This window comes from Alligator sinensis, unplaced genomic scaffold (assembly GCF_000455745.1).
Source record: "Alligator sinensis unplaced genomic scaffold, ASM45574v1 scaffold690_1, whole genome shotgun sequence".
In the NCBI taxonomy this organism is placed as follows: domain Eukaryota; kingdom Metazoa; phylum Chordata; order Crocodylia; family Alligatoridae; genus Alligator; species Alligator sinensis.
This window is the reverse complement of record NW_005842372.1, coordinates 428,426-443,140: the sequence shown is the minus strand read 5'-3', so window position 1 is coordinate 443,140 and position 14,715 is coordinate 428,426. Positions and strand designations below refer to the sequence as shown.

Here is a 14,715-nt window from a genome sequence, read left to right as displayed (position 1 = left end):
CCAAGCAGGAAGCAATAAATATAAGCCATATACAGTCTCTGATGCACTTATGGTCTCTCTACACCTCATGGTTGTCTTCATAATCATAGGCCAATGCTTGGCATAACAGCACTCCAGGCATGGTCCCCAGGCTCTACCATGAGCTGATCCACTAGTTCTCTCCCTCTCTATTCTCTGCTCACAGGCTTTCAGCTATCCAGATTTCAGGCTCTCTGCTGTGTGCCTGCCTCTAGCTCCTCTTCCTAGGAACCTAACTGTCCACCTCTGAGTTCTCTGTGGATGCCTCTCCCTGGTTTCTTCCTTAGGAGCCCTCTTAACTTCCTGTGGGCCAGTTAATCATCTGGATCAGATGGCCCAGTCCCCCTAAACCACCTGTAATCTGGTTTCACTGCCTGCAGCTTGCTCCTAGGCCCTTGGAGCTAGCAGACTGCCAGCAGTAGCAGCTTGGGGCAGTCTGCTACACTGCTACAATTATATATTTGAAAGGTTTCATTTTTCCTCCAATGAAGAATGAAACATTGTAAAGCCTCAGTTTTAAGTGGATTTTGCATTTGTTTGTTTTTTCTTGAAACACAGTTGTTGATTCCTGGCCAACTTAAGGCACAAAGGCCTTTTTTCTCTACCATTGCCCCGGGGGTCCTTTCAGAACAGCCTCCATATAGTTTTGAGGTCAAAAAGGGATCAAACATTTCTAGGGATAAAAAGAAAAAAACCAGGATGATGAAATAAATCCTCTTGTTTGAGAGCATGAGACAGCCTATAGGGCATTACAGATAAATTTTCTGTGAGGATGGGTTATACAACTTGAACAAAAGCAACCAGTACTAGATGCTTTGTTAATGGGATACTGGATTGGCTCAGACCAGTATTTTCGTCGAGTCTGGATATGTAAATGTTCTATACATTAAATTCTTCTTGCTGGTTTACTCCACAACTGCCTCTACTTTATTTAAGGATTGATTTCAAATACACCCATCACCATGAAATCTGGAAAGACTGGCTTAAATAAAAGAGATCCCAGTTCAGAAACGCTAATCATTGCTTTAGACACTTAGTTGTAGCACAGAGTGGGGCATGTTCTCTCCATTTTAACCAGGATCTCCCACCACCATTAGGGTTGCAATGGGCATCACTGAGGGCAGATTTAGCCCAATATTTGGGCATGCTCCTTCTTTTACAGACACAGGAACAGCCACTGCAAAGAATAACTGGTAGAAAAACAAAAGGAGTGTCTGATCCAGCTACCCAGTTCCCCTACTCCATGTCATGTCCCTGTTTGTCTATTACAGACTGACTGCAAGTCTACTCAACAATCTCCCTGTTCTGCAAATGAAATGATAAAATAAAAGCATCCACCATAAAGCAAGACAACTGCATGTATTCACCAAAGCAGCATCTTTTCTTAGGCAGAAGAGCTTAGGGGGTAGGAGGGAAGAGTGGGAAATGGCAACAGGACAAAGTGAATACAAGTTCCCTATTTTCTGTGTGGTGGGCTTGCTGGCGGCATCCTAGTATGCCAGCTTTGGAAAAGTTTGAAATAATTGGTGGGGTATTTCCCCTTCCCCCACCAATCAGGTGAAGGCAAGGGAGAGGCTTGCCCCACCCCTACTCTGGGGCAAGGTGAAGAGCCAGATCTGAGAGGGGACTAACACCCCCCTCTATCTGATTGGTTCATTTCCATTTCAGGGGCTGAGCCCCCAAAGAGAACAAAAAGGCAGCATGCCCGGCACACAGATGGCTGCATCAAGGATGGAGAAGAGGGCAAAGAAGAGCTGACAGAGTTGGTCAGTAGGGCAGAGCTGTTGTCCTGGAAGAGACCGAAGCCTCCTTGTTGGGTAGGGAGCAGTGAAGTGGCCATATCCCCCCAGCCCCACGACGAGGGAGCATGGCGAGCAGTGCATGGGTTGGTGCATGGAGGGTCCAAGACCCTGAGAGCTGTACAAGGTGTCTCGGGTCTCCAAGCCCTGGCACAAAGCCAAACCATCAGTGCACGGGTCAGTGCACAGAGGGTCCAAGAGGGACCGAGACCCTGGAAGCTGCATGTGGCGGCTCGGGTCTCCAACCCCTGGCATGAAGCCAGGCACATGGTGTACAAGTTGGTGTATGGAGGGTCCGGGAGCAGACCGGGATTCTGGAGCTCCTTAAGACAGCTCAGTTCTCTAGTCCACGGCATGAGGCTGGGAACATGGTGCACAGGCAATGCACAGAGGGTCTGGGAGCAGACTGAGACCCTGGCACCACATAAGGCAGCTTGGGACTCCAACCCCTGGAGCAAGGCAGGGCCATGGGTGCATGGAGTGGTGCCACTGGGTCGGAGGCCGGGAGAGACCCCCTGCTGAGGAAGGAAGTGTCTCACCCAGGGACGACAAGGTTGGCCTCACCGGATCTCAGGAGAGCTGTGTGTTACAGGGGAAGGGGATTCCCACAGGGGAGGGGGGAATCTCCTCCCCAACATTTGGGACTAGCAGCTGGAGAGGAAGCCCTGAAGGAGAAAGGCTCCCCAGGTTTATTGGAGGCTCTCTCTGTGGGCTATTCAAGCTGGGTTGCAGAGGGCTTGAAGAGCACTGAGGATCACTTCCCTCCTCTTCTGATCTTTGGGGTCCTACTATTGCTCTAGGGTAACCCAGGTTATTCTTTTGGTTTTTTTGAGAATCTATGTTTGTGTATCCATTGCCCTGCATCTTATATTTTGTGAACTTGTGCCTCATGCTTTGTAGCTTAGTATTTCACTGGAGTACAAGATTGCATTGACATCTACTGAGACCTTAGTTTCCCAGATCCCTCAACTGCATCCAGAGTATTTGCATAGAGTTGTATATATATTGCATATAGTTCCCATGTCTTTATTATATATGTTCCATTTTTAACTATATACAAATGTTTTAATATATAAGAAGAGTTAAGTCTTAAGACATGTCCCAGCTTTACTCTATAGGGGAAGGAGGGAACTGCGTGCAGTAGGCAGTTTCACTCCACAGCGCACTTGCTTTGCTACCATTCCCTTCAACTGGAGAAGGGAGTACATAATTAGCTACTATCCAGGATACATCTGTATGCATGTGTCTAAGTCCCTGTGCTACAGAGTCAGAACACATACAAAGGAAATGAGTGGTTGGTTTCACTCCCCTTGCAGGGCATGATAAGATAGGACTCTAATCAGAGAACTGTTGGCTCCGATTCTTCTCTGACCTTGTCTCATTGTCTGCAGCAAGCCAGGCTGTGGCCACTTGGTGTAAGTTCTAGGGAAGCTTCTCTCACTCTCCTACCTATACATGCAAACTATTCAGGTTTGGCTGCATGAAGACCAGCCGAACATGGAAAAATCTACCTCTAATTGTTCAGCTTCTTTATTTTCCTTGTTGCAATCAATCTGAAAAAGGAGGTCAGCATTTCAGCTACTTTACAATTGCCAATAATTTTAGAGGCATATACATGTTTTTTTCCCACTCAGGTAGAAACATGGATGTACATTACAAAGATTACGTTAAAGATGCATTCCAAGCAATATAATCTCTCCCTGCTGGATGTAGCAATGTCATGGAACTTTGAAAGGAGACCACACATTATACAAAGGAAACATCTGTAGGAGACAGTGGGAAGTCAATCTGTGTGCACATGGCTAGAATACTAGGTGGTACAGTAGCTCTGTAAACCAGTGGTGTCAAATTCACTTGGGTCCCCTGGGCTGACTTTGGACCTGGCAATGGTCATGGGGCAAGCAGTGGCAGAGTTAATGCAGATGTCACTTGCTTCCCAATCCCCACACCAATATGCATCAGCAAAAGGGCTCCATAGCTTGGAATTTGATGGTGGAGTCTACCCCCAAATGCTGGGTCCCTCAGGCCAGGTAAATGGCTCCAAGGGCTGGGTCTGACCTGCAGGCCATATCTTTGACACCCCTTGTAAATAGTTCTCATAATAAAAAAGCAGGTTAATTTCACCAGCATGGAGTCTTCTTGTGTTATTACCCAGCACATGGTAAATGGAACATATAGCAGCAGTCACTCCGGTGGGACCTACAGCAAGGAAGAGCATGTGATTAACAGGCAAACAAAGCAGTAACTGGAGGTGAAATGATATAGGGAGCACAAAGGGACCATTGGGAATGCTGACATTCCAGACAAAAACCTTGTACAAACTTGGAGTCAGTGCAAGGAAGAATAGTGTGCACACAGAGATGACCATGGGGGAGAAAGAGGACAATATGACAGCAAAGCTTTTCTATTATTTAATTATGAGGAAAAAGGATGAGTAGTGAGACACTGCTGCTAGGAATAATGCCCAAAACAACAGAACAGCTGATAAAAGGTGTTTAATGAGTACTGTGACCTCCAACCAAATGAGACTAGAAAGAGATACTAGTCTTTTTTTTTTTTTTTTTACTCAACACCAAAAAGCAGAATAGGGAAAATACAGTTCATTTCAGAGCAGACAAGTCTGGAATTCACTTTTAACTTTAGGTACATTAAAGCTCCCATAATTAAAGACATATTTCAAGGAGATGGATACCTAGAGGGCAAGCTGAAGTACATATAGTCCCTGATGTGCTGCCCTTGAGACTGCTGAAACAGAGTTCCATTAGCTCTAGCGGAGCCTTTGAAGGAGAAACTGGCAAGTCTACAAAAAAGAAGAATCGCTGCACCCATTGAAACTAACAGTGGATCAGCTACCTTGTCACTATGAGAAAACCTTCAGATGATCTGACGATCTGCACTGATCCAAAGTCATTAAACAGAGCACTGGAAAGAAGTCACTATCTATTACCTATGACTGAGGACATACTATACAATTTATCCTGGGTAAAAAAAAAAAAAAAAGTGTTCACTGTTTGAGATATCAAAAATAGGTTCTGGCATACCAGGACAAAACTCTAACCCACTTTTTGGCAGGTACCACAAGATATGAACACTGTGGGTCTTTTCCCAGTCTCAGCATAAGACTGAGGCTCCAGCATAAAACTGAATGAAGCACTACTGTGGTTTCTAGGTATCAAGACTGTAGCTGATAATATTCTTATTGTTAGGAATTGAGATGTCAAGGAAGAAATGATCAAGGACCCTGATACTGACCTGCAGCAAATCCTAAATAGGTGCCAAGAGTGGAATGTTAGGCTGAATACTGACAAGCTGAAGTTGGGAAAAATGGAGGTCTCCTACACACCTGACATCTGTTGACTTTTAAGGAATGGTGGCTCCACTCTGAGAAATCTAGTCATGAAGCAAATGCCCAGAACATGATCTGCTGGATATACAACAATTGATAGGGATGGACAATTCTTTTTTTCAGATTCAGCACACACCGGTCACAAAGTCATGAGCCCAAGAGACATTTCACACATAATGATGCAGCATGAGCATTTTCAAAGATCCAAGAACAGACCTTTGATAGGAAAGGAAAGCATTACTGCAGTGCAAGTCCTACAGCCAGAACTATTATGGGATGCCTCAGCAGTAGGTCTAGGAGTAGCACTGATGCAAAGCCAGCAGCCCATGGCACTTGCTAGAAACCTTTGATAAACACAGAGGGGGAATCTGCTCAGATAGAAAAGGAGTTATTGGCTGCACTCTTTGGCATGGATGATTCCATCACTTTGCTTTCTGGGCATGTGGTGAACCTGCAATCTGATCACAAAATATTAAAAATCAACAGGAGGAAGCCACTACTGAATGCACCCACACAGCAGCACAAGTTGAGGCTGTGATGCTTTAAGAAGATAAAGGTACTGTCTGTAATGATAGAAGTTATAATATAGAGATACTCCCTAGCTAAGAAGACTACAGAAGTTAGGAATTGGGAGATGATCCCCAAGTCAGGTTAGTCAATGTGAAAGACGCAGACAGAGGATCTGCAGAAGTTTGCCTATTGCTCTACAAATTGAAGTGTATTGTTTTTCTCATTCACATTTGCTTGTATTTATTGAAGCCTGTGATCATTATACCACCCAAGTAATTTGCTGCTGGTGACAGACATGCTGAACAGGGCAAGCATTACAGGGCACAACACAGACAGCTCCATAAACAGGAGACAGCAGCATAACTAACATGCTACAATACCTGGGAGGCTGCAGCCAATGCAATGACTCAAGAGGATGGGTGCTACAAGCAGTAGAAGGATTTACATTTCCAAGGCTGGTCAGCTGGCAATGAGCAAGATCCACATGAGGTTACCCACTACCATTTGAGAAGGCATGATTTGCACATGTAAAATAGGAGTTTGAAGGAGATTGAGCAGTAATCCTGACAGATACAGGAGCTGACATGAGATGGAAAAAAGGCCTGCCTGAACTGACTGTCTCTCCTGGCCAGAAATGAATGCTTAGGGAGCAATGTACCTAGGACAGTGTAAGGTGTGTTAAGGGCATAATGAGGCAACACAGGAGATTCTACAGCCTCGTGAAATCCCAAACCGAGCCTAGGAAGTGGTCGGATCAACCAGATCAGTTTTAATGACAAAAGCTGCATGGTCACAATAGATAACTATTGCAGGCTCTAGAAGGGGACTAATCTGGAGGACACTCAGTAAAAAAATCGCAATCAGAAAACTGAAGGCATGTTTCACAAGGTGTGGCACTGAGGATGCATTATCTTTAGCCAACGGCGCACAGCTCACTGCAATAGAATTCAAATGAATCACAAATGAGCACAAGATACCTGCAAGGCAATGGGAACACAGCTGTCTAAAGAAAGCTAAGAAACCAATGCCAAAGACGAAAAAAGGAAGGAATCCTTATGTGCTGGACTATCACAATGTACCCTCCATTGACTAAATAACTGTCCATCACAGGTACCAATGGACTGGACAGGAAAGGCTCACCTCCCAATGAAGGGTAGTCTGCAGCCTAATGAATGAATAATTGATGGTAGAGAAGCAGCTAAGAACACCAAACTGAGCAAGCAGTCAGGAACCTGAGAACATGGCACACAAGTAGGCAGGTCTGGCTACAACCATCAAGCAGATTGACTTTTATTAGTAGATGTTAAGGATTGTAAATCCAAAAAAAAAGATGACAAAGCCGATAGGGAAATACAGTTCGCCCGGGCGAGGGACTAACAATAGAAGGATGGGGGTGAGGTTGGGAACGCAACTAGGTTACATGCGATACAAAGTTAGCCAACTAAGCCCGGGAAAAAAATATGGAACGCTTCACGAATTTGCGTGTCATCCTTGCGCAGGGGCCATGCTAATCTTCTCTGTATCGTTCCAATTTTAGTATATGTGCTGCCGAAGCGAGCACAAACCTAATACAAAAAGCAACAGTTTAAGCAGGGGTACATCACAAGTTATATAAGGTATCATCACACTCAGGACATAGAGAGAAAACCAAGGGTAGTCACAAGGTAGCAGTGGACAGCTGGCATACCTGGTTAGATGAGGCCAAGCCAGAATCAGAAAGATGTAGAAAACACAGCCATCAGCTGCATTATCAGGATACCACCAGGAAAAAAGGAAGACTACAACAGTAAAGTCCCTCACAGAGAGGAGAGAGACTGGTTTGAAGATCATCATGCCTGAAAGGCCACAAGGCCCATGGCCACCATGGGATGATGGCAAATATTGTGCTAGGCTGGGCTAATAACTAGTAAGCTTTGAACCCAGCAAGTCAGCAAATACTTTCACAAAAGACACAACAATCAGAATGTTAAAAGAGTAGATGCAACTAACTGCAGGGAATCAGAGAAGCATGAGTTGCAAGAGGGAGGAGTTTGGAGGTGACACTAGAAACCTGGTCTCTGCACCTGGCTAACATGCAGCTGCAACTACTCTGTCAAACCTTCCCTTAATTAGAAACCATTTTGGTTTTGCAAATATGGATCCTTTCATGCCATTACCCTGTCTGTGGTCTATGCAATGCTGTATGACCTTCGGCTAATCCCTTCCACTCTCTGTGCTTCTGTTTTGTTAATTATAAATTCAAGATAATTCAGGTGAATACTAGCTTCCTTTATAAAAGTACTCTCACAACGGTTGAAGGTATGTGGGGAGGAAATAATATACTATAATAATTTTTCCTTACTGTAAAATATATTCTGAATTAATGACCTTATAATTGGATGTTGACATTTCTCATTGTACTTTTAATCTAAATGACATCTTAACTAACTTCATTTATTGAACTGCTGCAAAATAGAATTTACAACAATTGACTAAGTCTTATTTCCGCACAATAGCCTGGCGACATAGGTGGACATCATTACCACAGTTTACAAGCATGAAACTTAGGCAAAACATAAAAACATTACTTGATTGAGCTAGAAGAGAGCAGATTTAGACTAGACATTAGGAAGAACTTCTTCACAGTTAGAGTGGCCAAAGTCTGGAATAGGCTCCCAAGGGAGGTGGTGCTCTCCCCTACCCTGGGGGTCTTCAAGAGGAGGTTAGATAGGCATCTCGCTGGGGTCATCTAAACCGAGCACACTTTCCTGCCTATGGAGGGGGTCGGACTCGATGATCTATTGAGGTCCCTTCCGACCCTAACATCTATGAATCTATGGTCTATCTAGTAAAAGGCAAGGACATTTTGGGTACAGATATCTTTATTGGACCATCTGCATAGTTGAGAGAGATTTTAGCCAAGATTTGGAGCATAAAGTACTCTTCTTCAGGTCTGAAAAAGGAGTAGATGCAGCCTGGCCTACCTGCATGAGGGATAGAAATAAAACCTGTCTTTTCTGACTCCATAAAAATGCCTTCGCTACAACAGCAAACCTTCCCCTCTCATTGTCATCACATTGTCAAAAACTCATGCCTTGTGGTGACCTCCTTTAGACTGAAGACTGTTAGCACTAGATGGTATCAGGGAACCAGCCAGAGGACCTGCTTCCAAAGCAACAAGAGGCTCATGAGTCCTTGACAGAAGAATCTGAACTAAAGGAATTGAATTTGCATGGCAGTTTAGGCCACTTAAGGCAAAGACAGAAGTGCAGCTCCCCAGTCTAACTCATGGCACTTCATAGAACATGCCATGAGTTAGACCATGGGTGGGCAAAATACAGCCTGTGGGCTGGATCTGGCCCACCAACTGATTATATCCGGCCTGTGGGCCAGCAGTTGGAAAGTCATAGGATCCGGCCCTTAGGGGGCTGGCTGTTCTGACTGCTGCATCATGCCAGGCAGGTGGGTACATCCTGGCCTCATCTGCAGCTTACACCAGCTCCTGCCCCATATGTCAGAAAGAGCTGGATGCGTGCTGGCATCAGCTGTGGACGCTGCCTGCAGGTTCCTGCCAGGGATTGGAGCGACTGCCTGGGACTGCGGCTGATGCACAGATGCAGTGGCATCACCTGTGAACCTGGAAGAACACACTGATTCCCACCAGAAACCATCCACCTGTGTCTGCAGCTGATGCCAGCACCCAATCAAAACCAACCCCATTGTGCCAGTACACAGGCTAGGAGCTGGTGTAAGCTGTGGGGCCATGATGGAGATATGGGATGGCTGGGAGGGGGATACAGACAGAAAGAGGTGGCCCTGCCAATGATGAGTGGCAGTGGCCATGCTGAGCACTGGGCAAAAGCAGGACCCAGCAATAAGTGCACTTGCTGCTTCCAGGGATCTTCTGGCTGTGGCTGCCCAAAAGTCATGCCGGGGCTGCTCTGAGGCTTCTCCCTGCTGCTGCTGCCCCATGCCACCTCTCGGCCACCCTTCACTTGCAGGGAGGAGCTGCAGGGTAGCCCCAGCATGGGCTCTGAGCAGCTGCAGCCAGAAGAGCCCCAGAAGCAGTGAACTCATCCATTTCTGGGTCCTGCTTTTGCTCAGCACCCAGCAGCAGCTGGTGCTGCTCATCATGGGCAGGGTCTCTGTCTCCTCATTTCCCGCCCCACCTTCTCCCCCTCAACTGTGCCACATCCCCAACACAGCCCCGTAGCTTACCACAGCTCCCAGTCCATGTGCCAGGAGCATCAGCAGGCAGGGGCTGGCATCAGCTGTACACACAGGTAGCAACTTCCCCCAGGGGAATGGGGCATCTGCCCAACCCCTTCCTTGGGGTAGAGGGCGGGCTAGATGCTAAATCTGCTGCCTGTACTGACACCAACTCCCCCCCTACCCACAGCCCCATCCTACATAGGGAGATTTTGGTGAGCTGTTGTGGGGGTGAGAGGGTGCTGAACCAGCCTGCAACATCTCCCGAAAACTCCCTTTGTGGCCCTTGGGCCCAAGTAATTGCTCACCTCTGAGTTAGACTGATCCTTCTCACCCAACCGATGTTAGCTGTTGGGTTTGGAGGGTGGGGGATTGAACTCCAATTTGGAGCTGATGCAGGGAGAAAGCTGCATCTCTGCAGCCTCTTCCCATAGCTCTGCTTCCTCTCTCCCAGCCCCGAGTACTGTCTCAGGATGGGAAAGGGAGAAGAAAGCTCCATCTATTCCCTTCTGCCCCTCCCATTCTGAAAACAGCACTGGGAGCATGGCTGGGCTGAACACAGACACAAGGTAATGAAAGTACTTTGCAGTGCTTTCATTTGAACCCTCATGTAATGAGGGTTCAGATTGTTGTGGGAATGGGCCCTTTAAATAGCTCTGCAGCTGTGCACTTGTGTGTGATCATGGGCCATGGCTATAGAGTGCTTTCAGGGGCCAGATTAGTAAAAATTGTCACTTTTGTCTGCACCTCTTCAGTTTGGGACCCTGCCTCTTAATTCATTGATCCATCAATGCTGCTAGAAAGAAACGTAGAGTTAACAGTGCAGAAGACAGGAGAATGGGAATACTAGTTTGTGGCTACTTTCAAGATGCTGAAATTAGGAATGATAACTGTTTGCAAAATGGAAGTGCATTGAAATTCTGTTTTCTGTTGTAAAAGATCAATTGCTCCATTCTAGTCTCTCTTGCTCTCACTTCACATTTGACCAAAGATTAAAATGTCCTCCTATCTAGTATTTCTTTGCAAAATTTCTTGGTTTTATTGAAACAGGACATATTTATTAAAATACATTTCACTGAAAATGTTCTGTCCAACCCTTGCTACCAGTGTAAGGACGTTGCTGACTCTTTCTCCAAATGTTTGTGAGGTCCATCAGCTGTGATTTTTCTCTAGCCAGTTGCTGGATGTGCTGCACCTTTCACTGTGACAGTGTACCCTTTCAAACTGGCCCTTTGTATATTTCTCATATTACACTGATTAATCAGGGAATTGATTCACTGAGGTTGGTTCTAATTAGTTTGGCTTGACCTGCATGATTCTAACAACATTTTTCTAATATACTGAAGCTTGTTATCGTACAAGTTCAATTTGGTCCCATGTAAAATATTATCTCAGAGTGGCTTTTGCACACATGCTTCCTTTACGCTTAGGGATGCACGTTCACCTGTTACCCAGGTGATTTGACTGTGGGCACAGATCTGATTAGCTAATACTATAAATACCTGATTGCAGCTTCAGGAAGGATAGCTTTGTTCTTAAGCACAAGACTGAGACTCAGATGACTTGACATTACTTCCCAAATTAGCCTCAGATTCACTTGCAATCTTGGACAAATTATATAATCTCTCTTTGCCTCAATTTCCTGCTAGTTAAATAATAATAATGATGCTCATTCTTTCTTATCATCTCTTTTTGGATTGTAAAACCTTTAAACTATCAACAGCCTCTCATTACGTGTTTTCAGAGCACAATTGGACCCTGATCTCAGATGAGGCCTTTACAGGCTACCACAGTGTAAATGCTATTCCTAACAGAAGATATACTTGAATTACATACACAATTTCTATTATGAATATAAATTTAAATTGTAGACATGGAAACTCATCCAGATATGAACCGTACCATCAATAAGAACAGAAGAAAATGGAAAAGGAACATACAAGAAAAAAAGAATGATTTCTAGTAAAAATAACTGCATCTCACTATCGAGGGGTTCCAGATCTGGCTCATGAAGAGGCCTTGTAATGATACCTGCAGAGAGGGCAGCTGTCTTAGCTGAAGAGATACCAGAAGTATAAGTTTCCAGTATGAACCGAAAATAGGTAAAACTTGGCCAACTGAGAAACATACTTTGAAAAATGTTAACCCCTTCCCTGAAAGGAGAGAGACTTAAAATGATTAAGCTCAGCCTAGCTATAATAAATGAGTGGAGAATAGTATATGAGAAGCAAACTGCAGGGAGAAAAATGCTCGGTTTTTGAGAGTTAAGAAGTTTATATACAACAAGCACAGAAGCACCGAGTAATAGTATGGCAGAGCACCAGTGGGGTGCTCACCACTCAGGGACATTGCAAGCTCTGTGGGAGCTTGTTGGCTGAGCAGCAGGGAAAGCCTTCCCCAGGAACCATTAAGGGGGAAGGTGGGTGTCAGAGCACTCAGGGTGCTCTGCCACTTCATGAACTGGGCCAGGCAGGCACAGCCCAGTCCTGATGAGCAGCGATTTTAAGATTCAGGCCATCAGGGCTGGAGGCAGCAGTTGCTGCCTGGTGCTGAGGAAGGAGTATCTCCTGGTGGAGCTACTGCTCCGAAGACAATACAGAAGTAAGGGCAGGAGCTATGGGATGGTTTGGAGGCTCCTGGTCCTGGGCATGACCTAGAACTGCACTTTGCCAGGGTAGGGAGGCCTGGTGGTCCTGCCTGTAGTGGGGCAGGGCCAGTAAATGCCAGGTTTGAGGACCATCCTTGTGTAAGGTAGATTGGGGGAGAGTTGTGGGCCAGACATGCTGACTAGGGGCACCTGAGCCTGTGGGGGTGTTTGACCCCAGAGAAAGGGTGCAGTATGTGCCTCAGAGGAAGTGAAGGTGCAGAGAGTCACCTGAAGGGCTGCATCTAAGTAATTGCACCAGTTGAGGTCCTGTGAGAAAGGGGGCTTGAGTTGAGGTCTGGTTAGCTTGGGGGAACAAAGTTGGTCCAGGTAAGCCTTCAGGTGCCTGAGGTCACAGGTAGGCCTGAGGCTAATTGGAGGGTGGCAGAGGAGAAGCCACAGAGGAATAAGGGGGCAAGTCAACAGCCCTGTATGGAGAGCAGCTGTGGGGAGTTACCTTGTTACGAGACAGGGGCAGAGTCAGCGCAGTATTATGTGAACCACCCAGTACTCACTCGGATGAGGCCCAAAAGGTCACACGCTTGCTGGCCACAGAGTGAAGGGAATCAAGCCTGAAGACCCTCCGAGCGAGGGCAGGGTGAGTGTGGCCCCGGGGAAAAGGAGAGGTGGTACAAATGAGACCCAGCAAGGGCAGTATGAGAGAGACCATGTGAGAGGCGTCAGTGAGAGGGAGGCAAGTGTGGCCCACAACACAGCAGGTTGGGAGAGGCCTAATACTGTAATGAGTGGGCCCAGCCTCTGGCTGGAGCTTTACACAGTTGTTAGAAACACCTGTGAGGCATGGGACACCTAAGGGAAGGTAGGAGTATGTATTCAAGACCCTAAGCACGAAGACCCAGAAAGGGCAGTTTTCTGCCTAACTGAGATCGTAATTACTTAACAGCAAGTTGTGGCTGGTGAGATAGGTAGGCGGTGTGCCCAGAGGCAGTGGGAGACCAGCACTGTAGCTGCCTGGTGAGCTCCTACCTCTTGCCACAGATAACACATTTTGTGCTAGGGAGGGGATAAACAAACACAGGTGAAAAAGTCAGTCAATCTGTATTGATTTGGCTCATGGCAGAACTACCACAGTTGGTTTTTAGAGCTGGTTTGGACTTTTTGACCCCTTTCCTCTGCCCCTGACAACAAACAAAAATAAATTCCTTCCACCTGTAAAATAAGGGATTTTGCCACTGCTGACATCTTTTCACAGAAAAAATGCTCAATTCAAACACTTTTTCAATATGAGACATTTTGTTTTCTGTCAGCTTTCACTTCAAAGACATTATAAATGCCAACATTTTGAAATACCAAAAGGTTCCACAAAGTACACCAATCCATCCCAAATCCACACCACAAAACAATTTTTAGTTCTGAATAAACATGGTGAAATTGACTGTTTCTATATTTCCAAATCAGAATTATTCTAAACATTTTATTCCTTGGAAGTTCCTGCTATTTCAACTTCTCCTGCTATTTTGGCAAGATAATACATTCCCTTTTTCCAAACAGTTCTTTTGATTCTGGCACTTTGCTGCTCAAAACATGTTTGGGATGTAATAGCAAGCTGCATCTGCTTTTTGGCAACTGGATATAATATGTATACTGTTCCTGTAAACAGGTCAAAAGGAGAAAAACAGTTTTTTTTATATCTGTAATAGAGAACCTTCATATAAATATCTAAACATCTAGCTGCGGTTACATGTGGAGATGGGTTTCTGTGCTGCTACAATACAGTGTCACTAGGAACAAGCTCTGTCTTGAAATATTCTCTTCCTGTGATAAATAGGTTTGTTACCTTCTGGAGTTTAAGCCTAGTTGTATCTTGACTACTTGTGCCTATGGAAGACACCTCTTCGAGATGGCTAGTAGGTGGTGATAGGACCACCCCAAGGACCAGAACACTTTTTAATAAAAATAGATGATTACTGACACTGGTTCTTTAATGAAATTTCCAGTGACTGATAAGAAGTTGCTTCAAGTTAATCCCAGGGTAATAAATGAGATTTTTGCCAGCTTATCTTTTTTTAGCCCTGTCCAAGCACTTTAGTTGTGAAAAGTGTCACTAAAGTTCAAATCCTATTTCACCTTTGTGCACTTTAAGGCTACTGTCACAAACTTTGCATGCAACTTTAGGCAAGTCATTTAAAATAAGTCTGCATTGATATTTAGGGCTAACTTTTAGGGTGTTCTCCACAAACCCACATAGA

At 45.3% G+C, this 14,715-nt stretch overlaps 1 protein-coding gene and 1 non-coding gene across 4 annotated transcripts in view; both read right to left on the bottom strand.

Moving 5' to 3' along the window:
- Positions 1–14,715, bottom strand: part of RALY (RALY heterogeneous nuclear ribonucleoprotein) — a 433,843-nt gene that overhangs the window by 362,328 nt on the left and 56,800 nt on the right. The window lies entirely within an intron of this gene.
- Positions 7,128–7,234, bottom strand: LOC112551188. Its single transcript, XR_003095400.1, has one exon. It is a non-coding gene; the product is annotated as a U6 spliceosomal RNA (small nuclear RNA).